The sequence below is a fragment of the Anoplolepis gracilipes genome, chromosome 4 (genome assembly GCF_047496725.1).
Source record: "Anoplolepis gracilipes chromosome 4, ASM4749672v1, whole genome shotgun sequence".
Classification (NCBI taxonomy): domain Eukaryota; kingdom Metazoa; phylum Arthropoda; class Insecta; order Hymenoptera; family Formicidae; genus Anoplolepis; species Anoplolepis gracilipes.
Genome location: NC_132973.1, coordinates 2,618,669 through 2,634,593, shown reverse-complemented (window position 1 = coordinate 2,634,593; position 15,925 = coordinate 2,618,669).

Here is a 15,925-nt window from a genome sequence, read left to right as displayed (position 1 = left end):
CGTTTTTTGGTGTCCTCTCGAGACGGCGGCCGCGATCTCTCGATACGAGAGAGCCAGCAGCCTCCTTTCGTGGCTCACTCGAGTACTATTTGTCGGGCTCTTAGAATACATATATATCGGTCTCTTCGGCAAAGCGATGACCTAAAGTTTTGAGCAAACACGACACCCGCCTCGACGACAACCGATGCGAGATCTTCGTTTAGCCGCTTTTTGCTCGTTGCGTCCTCCATATAGAGATCCGTTCAAACGAGAATCTAATTGACACCTAGTAATTTCTCCGTAGAATATAATTCACATTTATAGATAAAATCGACAAAATCCCGACTCAATTTATGATTACATAATAATTTGATTAATTATGTTTTTACTTTTTAAGAATATAAATGCATTTTATGTATTTATCTTATATTTTATACTCGTTACGAAAAATTTTTTATTTGTAGAAGTAAGTTATTACTCTTTGATGTTATTTTTTTTTTTTTTAATTTTGTGGAATATAAACAGATTATAAAAAATATATAAAAATATTTTACACTTGAACTTTACTTCTTTATTACATATTTTTGTATACAATATACTTAACTTGAAAATTATTAAAATATATTAAAAATATCAATATATTTTATTCTTCTAAATTACAACTAAAAGTCGAAACAATTTGTAGAAAAATCGGAAAAGAATATTTTGTATATAAGATACTGAATCATTTTATAAATCACCAACGTCTCAAACTCCAATACGCACTTGCCAATTTAACGCTTTCGAACTCTATCTCTCCGATTTCTCTTGTTTCTTTTGCATCGGCGAAAACGCATCTGCGGATAGAAATTTCCGTGAAAATCGAAGCGAGTATTCGCGGTCTCAGCTTCGGTAATCGGCCGAAAAGGAGAGAAGCATAGGATGGCCCAGAGGGGGAGGCTTGCAGCATCTGCGGTGCAAAATTAGTATTCAGGGGCGTATCCGTGAGCGTTTATTTTACAAAGACGGGCAAATAGAGCTCTACCGTCGTTCCACCCTGCTCGAGGAGGAGGAGGATTTCAAAGCAAGAGCGAAAGAGAAACGGAATGACAGAGGGGAAACAGGTCTCGCGCCCTCACATACGCTCGCCACTTCGCGAGGGCGCTCCATCGGCGACATCGTCGTGCCGAACGTAGCGGTAGAGGGGTGCAACGAGCGATGTAATGGGCATGTCGTCAAACTGTTGGGACGCCTAAACCGACGTCGACGCAACCCTCGGGCGACGTCGCCGTCGCCGTCGTTGTCGTCGTCGTCGTCGTCGTCGTCGTCGTCGTCGTCGTCGTCGTCATCGGTTCGACGGTGCGGCAGTGTTAAAGGGCAAGGGCGAGACGAAAGCGAGAGGGCGGTTGCGGGCGGCGGTGACGAGACGAGAGAGTGAAACGGGAGATGTCGGGGGTAAACTACAGCCGCCATCTTGCACGTGAACGGAATTTCTGAGCGGATATCAAGACGACCAGAGAGAATGCTTCGGTCTGTTTCCTGCTTCCCGTTCTCCTCTTCTCGGTGCTTTTTTTTCTCTTACTCCTGCTACGTCGACTTCGACGCGTTGACAAATTGTTTGATAACGGGCGTGCTCGGATTTCGATGACCTGGAAATTATGAAAATATGATTTTTCAATATTTAAATAACTGTAAAATAATTGTACAAATTTTATTTTATGTTTATATAAATTTAATTAAGTGATATTTATATATAAAGTAAATTAAGTAAAAACTTTTTTATATTGACTAAATTTTAATTGTAACAAGTTTAACTAGATGTACAATTGGACAAGTTTAATAGTTTTTTAAAATGATGTACTGATCTTGTCAGTTTCTCTTTTAGTTTGCGTATATGATTAGTTTTATAAATGAATTATATATATATATATATATATATATATATATATATATATATATATATTTATTTATGAGTTTCTAATTTAATAAGAAAACTTTTAAATTCTTGATATTTCCTTATATATCTTTATATATTTTAGTTTAAATTATTAATTATTTTATATTAATATTAATTATATTAATTTAAAAAATTTATTCTTTTTAATATTATTATTATTTTTCAAGAAACTATATATTTTATAAAAAAAAAGTTAAAAATAGTGCTTTAACTAATAAGACATAATCTTATTTTCTTCAAGAAACGCCACGTGTTTTCTCCGCGCATGCTGCTATTTGCGTTCACATGTAAGTACCGGCGTCGATTAGCATTGGGTCCGCGTAGACTCTCCCTAAACACTATACCCTATTTAGGCTAACTTGGTAATCACCGAGGGGCTGCTAATCGCCAGAGGGTTGCCGTTTCCTCCCGCGTAGCAGCCTGCGGGTAATTACAGGCCCGGTGACGTTGAATAAAGTCATTAGATTTTTCTCGTTTCGCATGCGCCTAGACGGGTACGATTCGATGCAAGCGGGTACACAATCGATGCGCGAGGACGTTTGTATTAATTATCGTCAACGCGCGCGAGAAAAACGACGACGAGGCTACGCGAGTGTCACCCTTCAAAAAACGTGCGACAAAGCGTTTCGCATCTGCGGCAGGTGTAGCAAGATTCGACATGACGTTGACAAAATCAGCAGAAACATTAAAACGTACCAATCATCTTTCGCTTTTGAAAAGAGAAAGGAGAAGGAAAATAAGCGAGGAAATGACAGTCAAAAGTCAAAGTTGTATTTATTTGTCGAGCAGTACTTAACAAAGTTAGCATTTATTAACCTTAATTAAACTTAAGTAGATAAAGTAAATTTTAAGCAATTATGAAGTAATTACTCGTGATTGTTTATACATATAACGCGAGTTCTTTGCAAAAAAATTTTATCTAAATTTTATATAAATTGTAATTAATATACTACATATTATAAAATATTTATTAATTATATATATAAATAATATTAATTTTTATATTATACAAAATAAATATATAAATTATTATTAATCCGATAAATAGTGAGAAACATGTAAATCTTTTATGAGAAGAGAAAGATGGAAGATTATGAATGAAATGCAATCGAGATACATTGCATGGCAAAAGAAGCGGTAACTGGACGAAAGGTCGGTCGAAAGACGAGCGGAATGAATTGCGACGTAATGCACGTATTAGCAGGCTAAACGCTTATTGGCGTGGGGTGCCCCGAGGGTGTGCGGAGGGTAAAATTTCACCAGGAACTCGGCGATCATCTTCCCGAGGGATACGGCCAGCACCTCGATTTCGAATCGAACGATCGAATATCGTCGTATAGTCTAGCAACAACTATAACATGCCCTTCGAGCTCCCATTACTAATCTCATAATCTACAGCCAATGATGAATCGTCGGCTTTTTGCGCGGTTTTCTCATGCTCAAAGAAAACATAAAAAGAGGCTATTATGGTATTTAAAGTTTTTATGATTTATCCTTTTATTAACTTTAAATATTATCTTGATATCTCTTTCCTTGATTATGATAAAGATCTGAAGATATATATAAAATATACGATTTAATTATTAATGAGTAATACTAATATCAATAGAACAACAAAAATAATAATATAATAATAATATGCTAATTGTAATTATAAAGTGATGAAATAAAATCGAATAAATACGAACGATGAAAAATGGGATTGAATAAATCGGGAACATTGAATAAAAAATGAATAGCTAATTAAAGTTTGACAGCTTGGTTATTATCTTTCTCGTTCTTTAATACAGCATTGATTATAATTTATTGAATTAAAAAATACATTACATATTTAAACACAACTTGGTTATTTGGTTTAAAGTCGTAAAAATTGGCAAGAGAAAAGTATTCTTTGGTGAGTGCTTTATTGGCGCATCTACTCTACAAATGCTCATCTCGCAACAGCTGCGCGGTATCTCCCGGATTGCTCGTGTCTCTCGGGGAGCATAAAACGTTTTCGGTGCAAGGTAACAGGACGGACGAACGGACGGACGGTCGCGCGGATGGGTTTTCAGAAACGTCGTCGATGTTTGCCGCGGCCAAAGTGGTCTCGAGTGCGCGTCCATTAGCCGGGCACGCGGTTACCGGGTGCTCGCGCGTGGAAAAGTACACGCCGGTAGGAGGAGAGCGTGTGCGCGGTTGCGTGTGTAAAGAAATACCGTCGAAGACACCTCGATCGCGCGGCTACCGGGAGCCGCACGGCAAACATCGGCCTAGGTAGAGGCGTATACAGAGGCCGCGGGGTACATATTGTATAAGTAGCGTTCGTTGCCCCCCTTTTGCTCGTTTTTCGAAACCCGCTCGTTTCGACGAGAAGGAGAGAAGAAGAGAGACCGCGACCGCGGCCGCGACAATCCACCATGGTTACAGCAGCCTCGTGTCGCGTCCGTACGCGTCACAAATTCTTTTTAATTACTTCCGAGAAACCTGTTTTGCGAGAGTAGCCGCGTGAGCGGCTGTATACATCATTTTGGCGAGATTAAATTCGCAAAAGTTTAGATATATTTACTCTGACGTGTGATTCATTATTATTTCATTGAAATTTATTGAATAATTCATCGTTTCTTGATCTGATTTCTAATATATTGTACTTTTTCTTTTTTTTGTTTTTATGTGTTATATATACGTTATATGTGTAATATATTTCCAATGTTATACACATATCGTTACCATGTTTCAAATATTATTTGTCGACTCCAAACTTGATTATATTATATTTACATATAAATTTAAATGATAGAAATGATAGAAATTTTTCTATTAAATTAAATTATATATTTACGACCGTCTGGCGATTTTGAGAATCCAAATGCGATGTGAAGGCTCGTCCAAGCACGTAAACGTCTTAATACACTAGGGTGTTTGTGGAAATTCGACATTCAGGCTGCACGCCCGAGACGCGCCCTCTCGAGACGGACCCTCCGGGAGAGAGAGACACTTTGAATCCGACGGCGATGCTTCACGCACGGCCGAATGTCATTACGCGCACCGCAGCGGCAGCGGCCACTCGACTTTGAATTTGTTTCCGATTTGTATTCGAGCTCGCCGCCACCGCCGCCGACCTCGCCACCGGAGTGTTCTCCAGTCGGGCCGCAGCATGTCGTCGAGGGCGATCGCATTCGATCACGCGCACGGTTTCACCCTCAAGTACCCGTGGCCGAACGAGTGCCCTCGAACAGCGCGCGAGTATATACTTCGCGGATAGTGGTCGATCGGGAAAATGGTGTGGATTTATCGAACAATAAGTCTACTGTCACTATAGTTCAAATATGATTTGATATCTTACTTGTATAACAAAACATTATCTTTCAGGGCTTGAATGAAAAAACTCTTATTTGGAATATATTTATTATATATAATTTTTGCTCTATTAAAATATTAATTTTTTAAACATTCTTTTTTTTTTCATTATAAAATTGTAAAAATCATGATAAGTAAGTGAATAGAGACAGAGGAGTTAAATCAGATTGTTGCGCAAAGTGGCTTTCAATTTTCTTAAAAATTACATAACTTCTCCCTTTTATACATATATTTCTTTGTTATTTTATATTATTTTTTACTCATCAAGTAAAACTTAAAAAAAAAATAATAAAACGGGTTTTGCGAAAATAACGAATTTGTCATCAACGGTATTTTCCACCCGTGAAAATTTCGATGATTTCGGGTTTGATTCGAGCCGGCCACTCCGCATGTAGGAACTGTTGCCAAATATTTTCCGGTGACATCCGCATTATGAAACGCGGTGCGCGTTTTCGGTAGGCGTTCCGTTATTTTCTGGCAAATGCCGTCGTGTATACGAGCGGCAAACGAACCGCGTTACAAGTGAGCAAGCTACCGTGCGATAAAGAGAGAGAGAGAGAGAGAGAGAGGAGGAGGGACAGAAAAAGAGAGAGGGGGACAGGGGGATCGAACACGTTATTTATTTGCAGCTGAACGGCGGCGAATCGCACCGCATCTATCGGTTAGAGTCAATCAATGGTTGTGCGCGTGTAATTTGCAATACGCGCGCGTGCGTATTCATTTACACACACATACGTGAAAATTTTCATCGCGGCGCGTGCGGCTGCAACGGATGCATGGAAGGTTTTACAAATTCGCGAGGGTGGGCTTTTGCTACGGCCATTATCGGCTCCACGCTAATGCACGCGACGTAACAGGATAATCCCCGAATGTCGAGTTGCCGCGATACATTCCGACCAATGTGTATCTATACGGTGTCTGTAGATTTTCTGTAAATTCATCAATTCGATGGAAACTATGATGGAACTAGAGATCAATGCAGGAGATATTCAGTTTATTTCGATGCAATTAATTAGCGTTTTAGAATTAAAAGATAAATTATGATAAATTAGGAAATATTTGAGAGTACATTGAATAAATTAAAATTCTATTTTTTAAATGTGTTATAATATATACTATTATAATATATATTTATATATATTATTTAATTTTATATGTGATTTTATGCATTTTATAAGGGTTTTATATTGATTTCTTAATTATTATTTTTAAAAAATGTCAAAGATTATTAAGTAATAAAACCATTTAATTTTCCCTAAAAGAAAGTCGATTCCAAAGTCCGAATAGTGCATGATTAAAGAAAAGTTTGTTTTATGCATCCTCTATGTTACACTCTGTATGTTATACTCATTACAGTCGCGATACATTGCGATTTACCAAGCTCGCGATACTATAGCTCTGGTTTATTTATTATTCGTGTCAGGGCCGTGATAAGTGAGATATCGAAAAATCGGGCTATTGTCAAGAAGCTTCCGTCATTTTCTGCTTGCGAAAAATTCGATAAGCATTGGCAAGAATAATTTTGCAAAATTATCGAACTTGTCCCAAGTCTGTCATATCTATGAAGTCGACGCTATCGACGTTTTCGAATCGTGTTGTATGTGATTCTAAGAATACTTTTCCTCGCTTAGAGAAAACGAGATATCCGCTACGAGAATACGCAACGTTTTATGCGTCGCGAAATGTGGAACAGGCGCTTGTAAAGTAACGCACACCGTTGCGGGTCCGCGACGCCGCGCAAGCCGATTCTGCACAGGGAAAATTTAATGCGGCACCATTATCATAAAATTATGGTCAGCCGCGACGTAATGATGGATTATGAAAATATCGGCGCGATAAATTTGCGCCATGTTTATATACGCGGACGTTACTTTTCGTTCATTGACAGGTTATCTCCCGCATCGATCGGCGTTTTCTAGTATGGGAAATCGCATTCCAACATATCGATATATGATCTAGCATATTTCTCGTAACATATTGTTTGTAGTATTTTTATATTACATAACGTTAAGCAATTATACCTCTTGAGATCGAATCATCAATCCTACTGCAAGAATCTGACGATTTTTTTTCGCAGTTTTTTAGTCTTTTCTCTTCGGTTTTTTTTTTGGTACTTTTTAATAATTAAAAACATTTTTTAAATTTAAAACTAAATATATAATCGACATAAAATATTCGCTTTAATAATTAATCAAAAATGAATCATTTATAATATTATTTTCTTGACATTTAATTTGCAGAGAGTCTCTTTAATTTGAAATTTCCTCGCACTAATTTGTCTGCTATTAATGCTCAGTTTCTTATAAATATATTGTTTGCAGAGAGTATCAGATGTATAAACAACAATAATATGCAAAATATATATAAAACACAAGTGCTGTTACGAGACGGGAATATCCAAAAAAATAAGAAAAATATCACAATCTAGTCATGCATAACGACACAGTAGCGGTGCACTTTATACATCATCGCACCCATTTGGAAGTTAATAAAGTGGTTTTGCAACAGTCGTTAGGTTTCGCCTACGACGACGTGTTTTTCGGATGCCATTGTACCGGCGTTTGACAACGTATTTGCGTCTCGCGCGACGAATAGAAATTTAAAGAAGGACCCACCGGCAGCTGCACACGCCGCGGGGCGTTCTCGTGCGCGACTCGGTCGTTTCCCGGCTCGATTCTCTCGTCAGAAATCTCGATTGTCCGGAGGTGCTCGAGCATCAGCGAAATTCACTCTCGAGGAAAAATAATTGCGCGCAACGAATTGCGAGTGTTGCGAGAGCGAGCACGCGTGACACAAGCGAATGCATTCAATTAACAATATTGTGACTTAATGTTTGGCCACTGCGCTTGAGCTGAATGCTTGGCTGCGCCTCGAGAATGGCTCCAGAGTTTTTTCCCAAAGAAATCTCTGCAATTGTATTTGTCAAAGATTAAGGACGATTGAAAATAACGACGTAATAACATAAAAGAATGAGAATATTAAAAATACAGTAAAAATTTGAATGTTTATCAGAGTGTGATTTCTATTTCTTTTTTTCTTAATTTAAAGAAATTTTCAATCCAATTAATTTATATTTATGCGTCATTATATATATATATATATATATATATAATGACGCATTTAATTTTTTACATTCCTATCCATTATCTTTATGTTTTATATGTAAGTTTTACATTATATATATATATATATATATATATATATATATATATAAAGATAATGGATAGGAATGTAGAAAATTAAATGTTTATTTATCATTAAAATTTGAAAAAGATATGAAAGATGAATCCTTTTTTTCTATACAAAGTATTAAAAAATTCAAATACACAATATCTCTTTTGTAAAATAATATAATTAAAAATTTTCTCCAAATTATTATAGTTGATTCCCAGTTTAAATCCACTTAAATTTAAATCATAATTTAGTTTCAAGTTTACATTTAACAAAATATATATTATAAAAACGAGCTGAAATTTTCTCGTGTGAATAAAGTGGAAGAGAATGGACGTCCGGCTCAATTATCGAAATCGGCCCAATTTCTTGCCAAGATTATGTAAACATAGAACGTGACTAAACGGGGCAGATCTATTTGTCGCTCCTGATCGTCGAGGAAGTGGAGAGTGCAATTTTAAAAATACAGGGGCACGGATCGCGCGGCGACGCGACAATGGGCATCGTAAATGGATTATTAGGCATTATAATCGTCACACCTGAGAGTCGCTCGGACGTGCAAAGAGCGCATCTTTACAGGCGAAAGCATAGGTGTCCCGCGGGACCTTCGTCATCGAACCGACCGACCGACCGACCGACCGACCGACGGAGGGTGATTCTATTCGACGCGCGTTCTCTCTCTCTGTGGTCCCGGAAATCCACTTGAGGGAAAGAACGAAAGATCGTGGCTGCAGCTAATATTTTACCTGCACTAGCGCACAAAAGTTGTTGACCGAGGTTCCCGTCATCACGGAATCCCCGACGTTGTCGGAAGTGCCATACACGATATATTTGCGCAATGATCGCACCTATAACCGAGTTGGTTTTCGAAAGCGCTACCCTCGGCCTTCGTGAAAATCTGGCACGGCCGCCGTCGAGAGAGGTATTCTCCGTCGAGAGGTAATTCGCGTTCGGCATAGATCCCTGTCTGTAAAATTTTCCCGGCTTTCTTCAGACGGCCTCTTTTGAGACCTCTTTTCGGTTCTAAATAAACCCAATTCTATTGTTGCTATTTTCTCTTATGACGTTGAAGACACTTCTCAATACCGCCATTATTACATTATTATTATCAAGTATATCAGTAAGGATTACCAACATATGAGAAAATATAGCTCTATTACATTGCTACGTAATATATTGATCGCTATATGTACACTATATACTATATCATATACATATATTGCTCTTTCTGTGTCGCTCCCTCTTATGTAAGATATTATATATATATATTATTTTACAGGTTAAATTTTTATGTAATTTCTTTTGTGCACACACATTACCTTTATTATAATTTAAAAATTATTACACGTTTGCGATAAATCACATCCATCGTAAACAATTATAATATGTTTGTTTCTTTTGCAAAATAATTTACTTTCTATTCACTTAATCGTGTATCGGACTTTCATGAATTTCTACTATTAACATATCAGAGGAAAGTTGCAGTACAGCAAACTTATATTATACAGCAATGTGAGTAATGTTGCTAAGCATTCATATAAGAATCACATGATATGCATAGATTTCTTCTGCATATTCTTGTTACATTTTTATACATTTGTAACAAGTATCGAGAGATAGAGATTGCTGACATTTTATCTATGTATCTGCATATTAATATTATAAATCTGTTTGCGTCTTAATTAAAGAGATTAAATTTGCTGATTAACTTTTATCTTTTTATCAAATTGTACAATACAATTTTTAAACATTTCTATTATATTCTTTAATATGTTAGCATTACAATATTACAAAAAAAAATCTACACAACAGAAATTTTTTATTTACATATTATAAATTATAAATTAACGTTTTTTATTTTTTTATATTTTTATTTTAATTACAATTGGAAAGAATATTTAGTGTTATGTTCTCTACTCTTGACATGTTTCATTTAGATCGACCGCTAAGCTTCTAGATCTCATGTTATGTCAATTTAGGATTTTTCTAAAAGGAACACGCGTCCGGGAAGCCGATCCTGATCCGCGCAGCCGCAAATCCATTTGGCGCAACAACCATGACGGTTAACGAGATCACCGGTCGATTCTCTCTCCGCCATTCTGTCTCCCCTATACTATGCACTATCTAGCTACCATAGGTTACGCCACCATGGAGGAGGCGCGCATCCGGTATACGTGTCGCTTCGCCTCGCTGTGACTTATGCGGAATGCACGTACACACGCACACACGTTGCATACTCGGTTATATATGCACGGCATGTTGCAATGCAGTTGCAAACACGCCAGCTCCACCGTGTCCGATCCGGCAATCTGCTCTAAATACGTCCGGCACAATGCCCATCGTGGCGTGGGTTCGCTATAATGTCGTGAAGAGCCTGCTGCTCTAACCGAAAATGTATCGAATCGCGAGAAAGATCTTGAGATTACTCCTGTGAGCGACGTGAAAATAGCGCAAGGGTGGCGGATCGTTTCCTGTTTTGAATATTTGGGAATCTGAATTTTTCTCGCTCGATCTTTGCGCATTGCACATGGTACCGTTACTTAAAAAAAAAAAAAAGAATATCTCTACGATTTTTTAATAAATATTATTTTTGAAAAAATCAGTAATATAGTATTATATTATAATGGAGAGTATACCTAATATAAAAATATAATATTATTAGTGTTTTATTATGGTAAGTTATTAAATGTATGTTAAAATATACTAGTATATACTATTAACAATATTTATAAATACTAATATTTTATTTATTCACAATATGAAATGATGAAGGTTCTACTTATTGGACTTTAGTATTATATAGATAAGTATTATATAAATAAAGGAGATAAAGAGAAAAGATAAAAACACTAACTAACATTATTGTTGTATCTATAAAGATTATTGATTTTTTTCTGACAATGATCCTGAATGCATGTGTTTAGTTGATCCAACAGCAGGAAAATATTTTATCTAAAAGCACACGATATACAATTTTTGAAGCCTTGATCTTCTATTCTATTGACGTTTTCATCATGAGGTGCTTCGTCATTATTTGTTAAATATTCGAAAACTCTGCCTAATATAGCCTGACCATGCAGTTTAAAATAACAAACCAGGTCGGAGTTTGCATAGACTGCACAGAGCGACGTCGCGAGCGGGCAAACGCCGACTGTTTTTCCAACACCCTCGCCTCGCTGTGGGAAAGCTGATCGCGTCGATCTTGAAAACACGTATCCGTGAACGCAAAGATTTGAATGCAAAAACTTCCCTCTATCAGCAAACAGAAATACAGCTTCTTATTCAAACAATAGAAATTCTCATCTAAAAAATGTAATCTTTAATATTTTATTTAAATTTAAATTAATAATAAAACAACTCTTACATTTATTTCTACACGAAAGGAGAATATTTAGTAAATTGAAATTTTTTCAGATATATATATACGAGAAAAATGCATAACATGCAATTATAAATTCTCGATAATAATTTATCACACCATCTATAGTTAAGTGTATTAAAATTATTTTGTTAGTTAATTAATCAAATTAATTTTTATTATTAAAAATTCTTAAATTATTTTGTTAGTATTATGTCAAAGTAATTTTAATTTGTAGATATTTTTCAACGATTATTCTTCCAGTACTCAAGATTTATATAGGAGTGAATATGTTGGCACAGAATAACTCTCTCGACAGGTAGTCTTCTTAAATCGGGCATTGCTATGGCTCCGGTGTTTGTGCCGTTTACTTTGCCGCAAGCAATATTTAACAAATTGCTTTCGTTCCCCTTTGTCAGGTTTCTCGTCGTCGTCATCGTCGTCGGGCGCGTTTCCTACCGAGGATTTATAGTTAGCGATCGCCTGCGAGGCTTCATTTGATGAATCGAGAGACAATAGGACGCTATGAAATGCCCGTCGATAAATACACGCCGACAGGATTGCGCAGCTAAATCCTAGTCGACATCGTTCGAATGCCTAACTAATTTGATCTGTCATTAACAATTTCGCGCGTTAAACGCGTTATTCAATAAATGGAAGTCATTTTTTGAGAAAATTAGAAATATTATTTTGATATCACAAACAAAATTTTAATTTTTGAATAATTAGATTGAATGATAAATAATTTAGAACTAAACTCTTTGATTTATATAGATATATTATAATAAATACGAGAATTTTTGTACATAATTTTTGCATTTGTAAAAAATTATAATTATTTTATTATTAGCTTATATAATCGCAAAAAATACAAAGCATAAGTTTAATGATAATATTGTATAACAATAACATAATAATATACAAACGATTTTGAGAATATAATAACTCTCATTTATATGTGCACATCTTTATAAACATATCTTCTACAAATAAACACAATCTGAATTTATATGACATAAAAATTTGTTTGACAGAACTTTACTTGACAGAACTTTGGAAAAGTTTAAGATTATATATCAGCAAGAGATTATTTTACAGACTTGAATTAACAATAAGTCATAGCAGCATGTTACCATGTTAAAGCAGAATGATTTTCCGACAAACTCATTTGCGATATATAAACTAGAACTATTTTTTATTTATACTAGTTTAAATTAAATATCGAAAATACGTGTCGGTCTTTTTTACCCAATGTAAAAAACATCGCCGCCATATCGTTAAAGTTTTGAATAAATTTTGAAGAAGAAGCATGACTTTTTCTAGTGATAAAAAGAAAACGTCTATCACTTATTGTGAACAGATTTTTAAAAAATTAGTTTTTTTCTTTATAAAAAAAGCACTGCGGGCATTTCTAATTCTTAATTTGTATTCTTGAATTAGTTTTGAATTTTTTTCTAAATATGTTAAAATATACTTTGAAAATTCTTAGAGGATTTGCATTATATATATATATATATATATATCCTCTCCAATTTCTCCTTTGTCATAAATATCTGCATGAATAATATATATTTCCAAAAAGTTATTACATTAAAACGAAAAGAAAAAGTACAGACTAAATATAAAGTTACGTTAAATAAAAGTTTTGAATCTTTTGTTAATATGTATCGTTGTGCTCTAAATTATGTGTTTTTTTTAGATCGAGGTTATTCCTCACTTTATTATGAGCATGTCGTCGGATATCACATCACCGGGTGTTATCGCCGTCAAATACGTTTGCGTGTTGCAGCGATTGTTAGCTTAGGTATTAGTTAAACGTGCCGTCATCGGTAGGAACTATATTTGAAATATTGCTATTCGCTTGTCAACTTTGTATGCTAATGTTTTACATTGCAGTCTATCCGTATCAGTATATCCTCGCAAGCGCCCGTGCAAGCGGTAGACAACGGTACGTATTTATAGTTGGATAGGTCATATTCGGTCCAATCGCTCGACAATTGCCAGCATATTTTAACAAATTATAATGATTTTCCAGAAAACACGAAAGACTATCAGTAAATTTGTATCTGTAAATCGTCGCTTGTCAATCAGTTCAAAACTCTGATTTGCAATATTCATTTTCCTATATTATCATTTCAATTAATGCATTTGATTGTATATTTTAGTAATATTTTTGCAACGATACAAGGTTTTTCATTTAAAATAGAACTATTCAAAGAGAATATTCTACACTTTTTCTAAACGTGTGAACATTGGATAAAAAGTTTACTGCAATATTATACAAGATATTTAACTAAAGCGCAGCTAGATCTATAGTAAATCTTCTATAAGAACCTACATTGTTACTGTTATGCAATACACAAGGTGTGGTTAGTATTAATGTCAACATCGATAAAACTTCTCTCGATTAGTGACATTATACACACCTTACACGTTTCTTTACCTTTTTATTTCATCTTCTCAATTATCTACAATAAATTAGTTTCTTTTCTAGCTAGGTATTTTTCTACCTCTATCTCTTTCTCTTTCTTTCTCTCTGTCTCTTTCTCAATTTAATAATAGCACGCGCAATCAGTAATAGATATGAAGAATGCACTCATCTCTGCGGGGAAATAATTTTTTTCGCGACTAGTCATCTCGTGTGCAATAAACGTTCATCTTGTGACTTGTGTACATTAACTAATGGCCAAGTCTTTCTCTCTCTTCGTTTTGTTATCATGACAAATAGATTTCTTAGACACTCTTCTAGCGTCTAACGGCGCGCGCGGAATGTTTCTGTCAACATCATTTTTCTTAGCTAACACACAAATACCAAAGACTGCACAGAAAATGAAGATATCGTCAATCGGAGCATGATTATTAATAAAGCTTGAACAAAACAAAAGACCTTTCCGGGAATAAGAAAAACAGACACATGAAAATGACGAAGATGTAAGAGTATGTGTGCGTGTACATATATATATATATATATATATATATATATATATATATATATGAAGAAAAATATTAATTATGAAAATCTCGCAAAATTTGTGCAAGAAAATTTATAAAGATTACAGGTCTCACATTTGGAAATAATAATAAGAAATTATGAAATTTAAAAACATTTTAATGCGAGAGTCGATAAATTTAAGCTTGTGCGATATAACATAACAGACGAAGAAAGAAAAAAAAGAAGCATATCTATTGCATCTGTAGTACTTCGTAACGATGCTTATCTCGTTGAAAATGTTTATGCGATTATCATTGCTTTCAGGAGGGAGACAGGTTATAATTAATATAGAGCATAAGCATATTCGTGGGAACAGAAACTTTATTAAAGTTCAAGTTGCATCGAGACAGTAACAGGCTGCCGGCGTATGCTTACGAGGTAACTGTTAAAAAAATGGTCTTGCATGTTTTTCATCGGTGTGACGTCGAGGCGATCATCGATTCCCGATCGTGTCCCGGACTTATATGAATTATATACGCAGGTACGTATACATCGATACATGTACATACATACATACAAGAGGATGGACCGGAGGACAGAGGATGAGGGATGAGGGATGAGGGATGAGGGATGAGGGAGAGGGAGGGAAGTACTCGGGTTTGTACAGAATATATCTTCGTTATTACCGTCTCTACCAACGCGTAGATTATGCAATGGGGATGCGCTTATATGTGTTAAATCTCTTAAATCGATTTTTATATTACACTTTGAACAAGCGGAGATCACGCAATCATCAGTCTGACGTAATGCCCCGCGTACATCAATTTCCTACCGCACCGCCGTTTCCGGTAACTTGGCTGTGTGCGGTCCTTCTATTTACAAAAAACCTTAAATTCGTCAATAAAATCTCAGCGTTAAATGCGAACCTTTCATCTCCAAAGTGTAGCGAATTGAATTTCGAGAGGCAGTGGATTTAAAAATCCTCGTTTTATACATCTGTTTTAAGATGTTATTCTTATAAACAAATAACTGTCTATATTACAATGCAAATATAACATATATATATATATAACAGATGTTATAAATAAATATCTTAAGATATTAAAATATATAAGCATTAAATTTATATATATCATTGATGCGGTTCATCCCGGTCACACTTTTAAAATAAACCGATTTACGATTGGTACTCACAGATTCCATGCTAAGA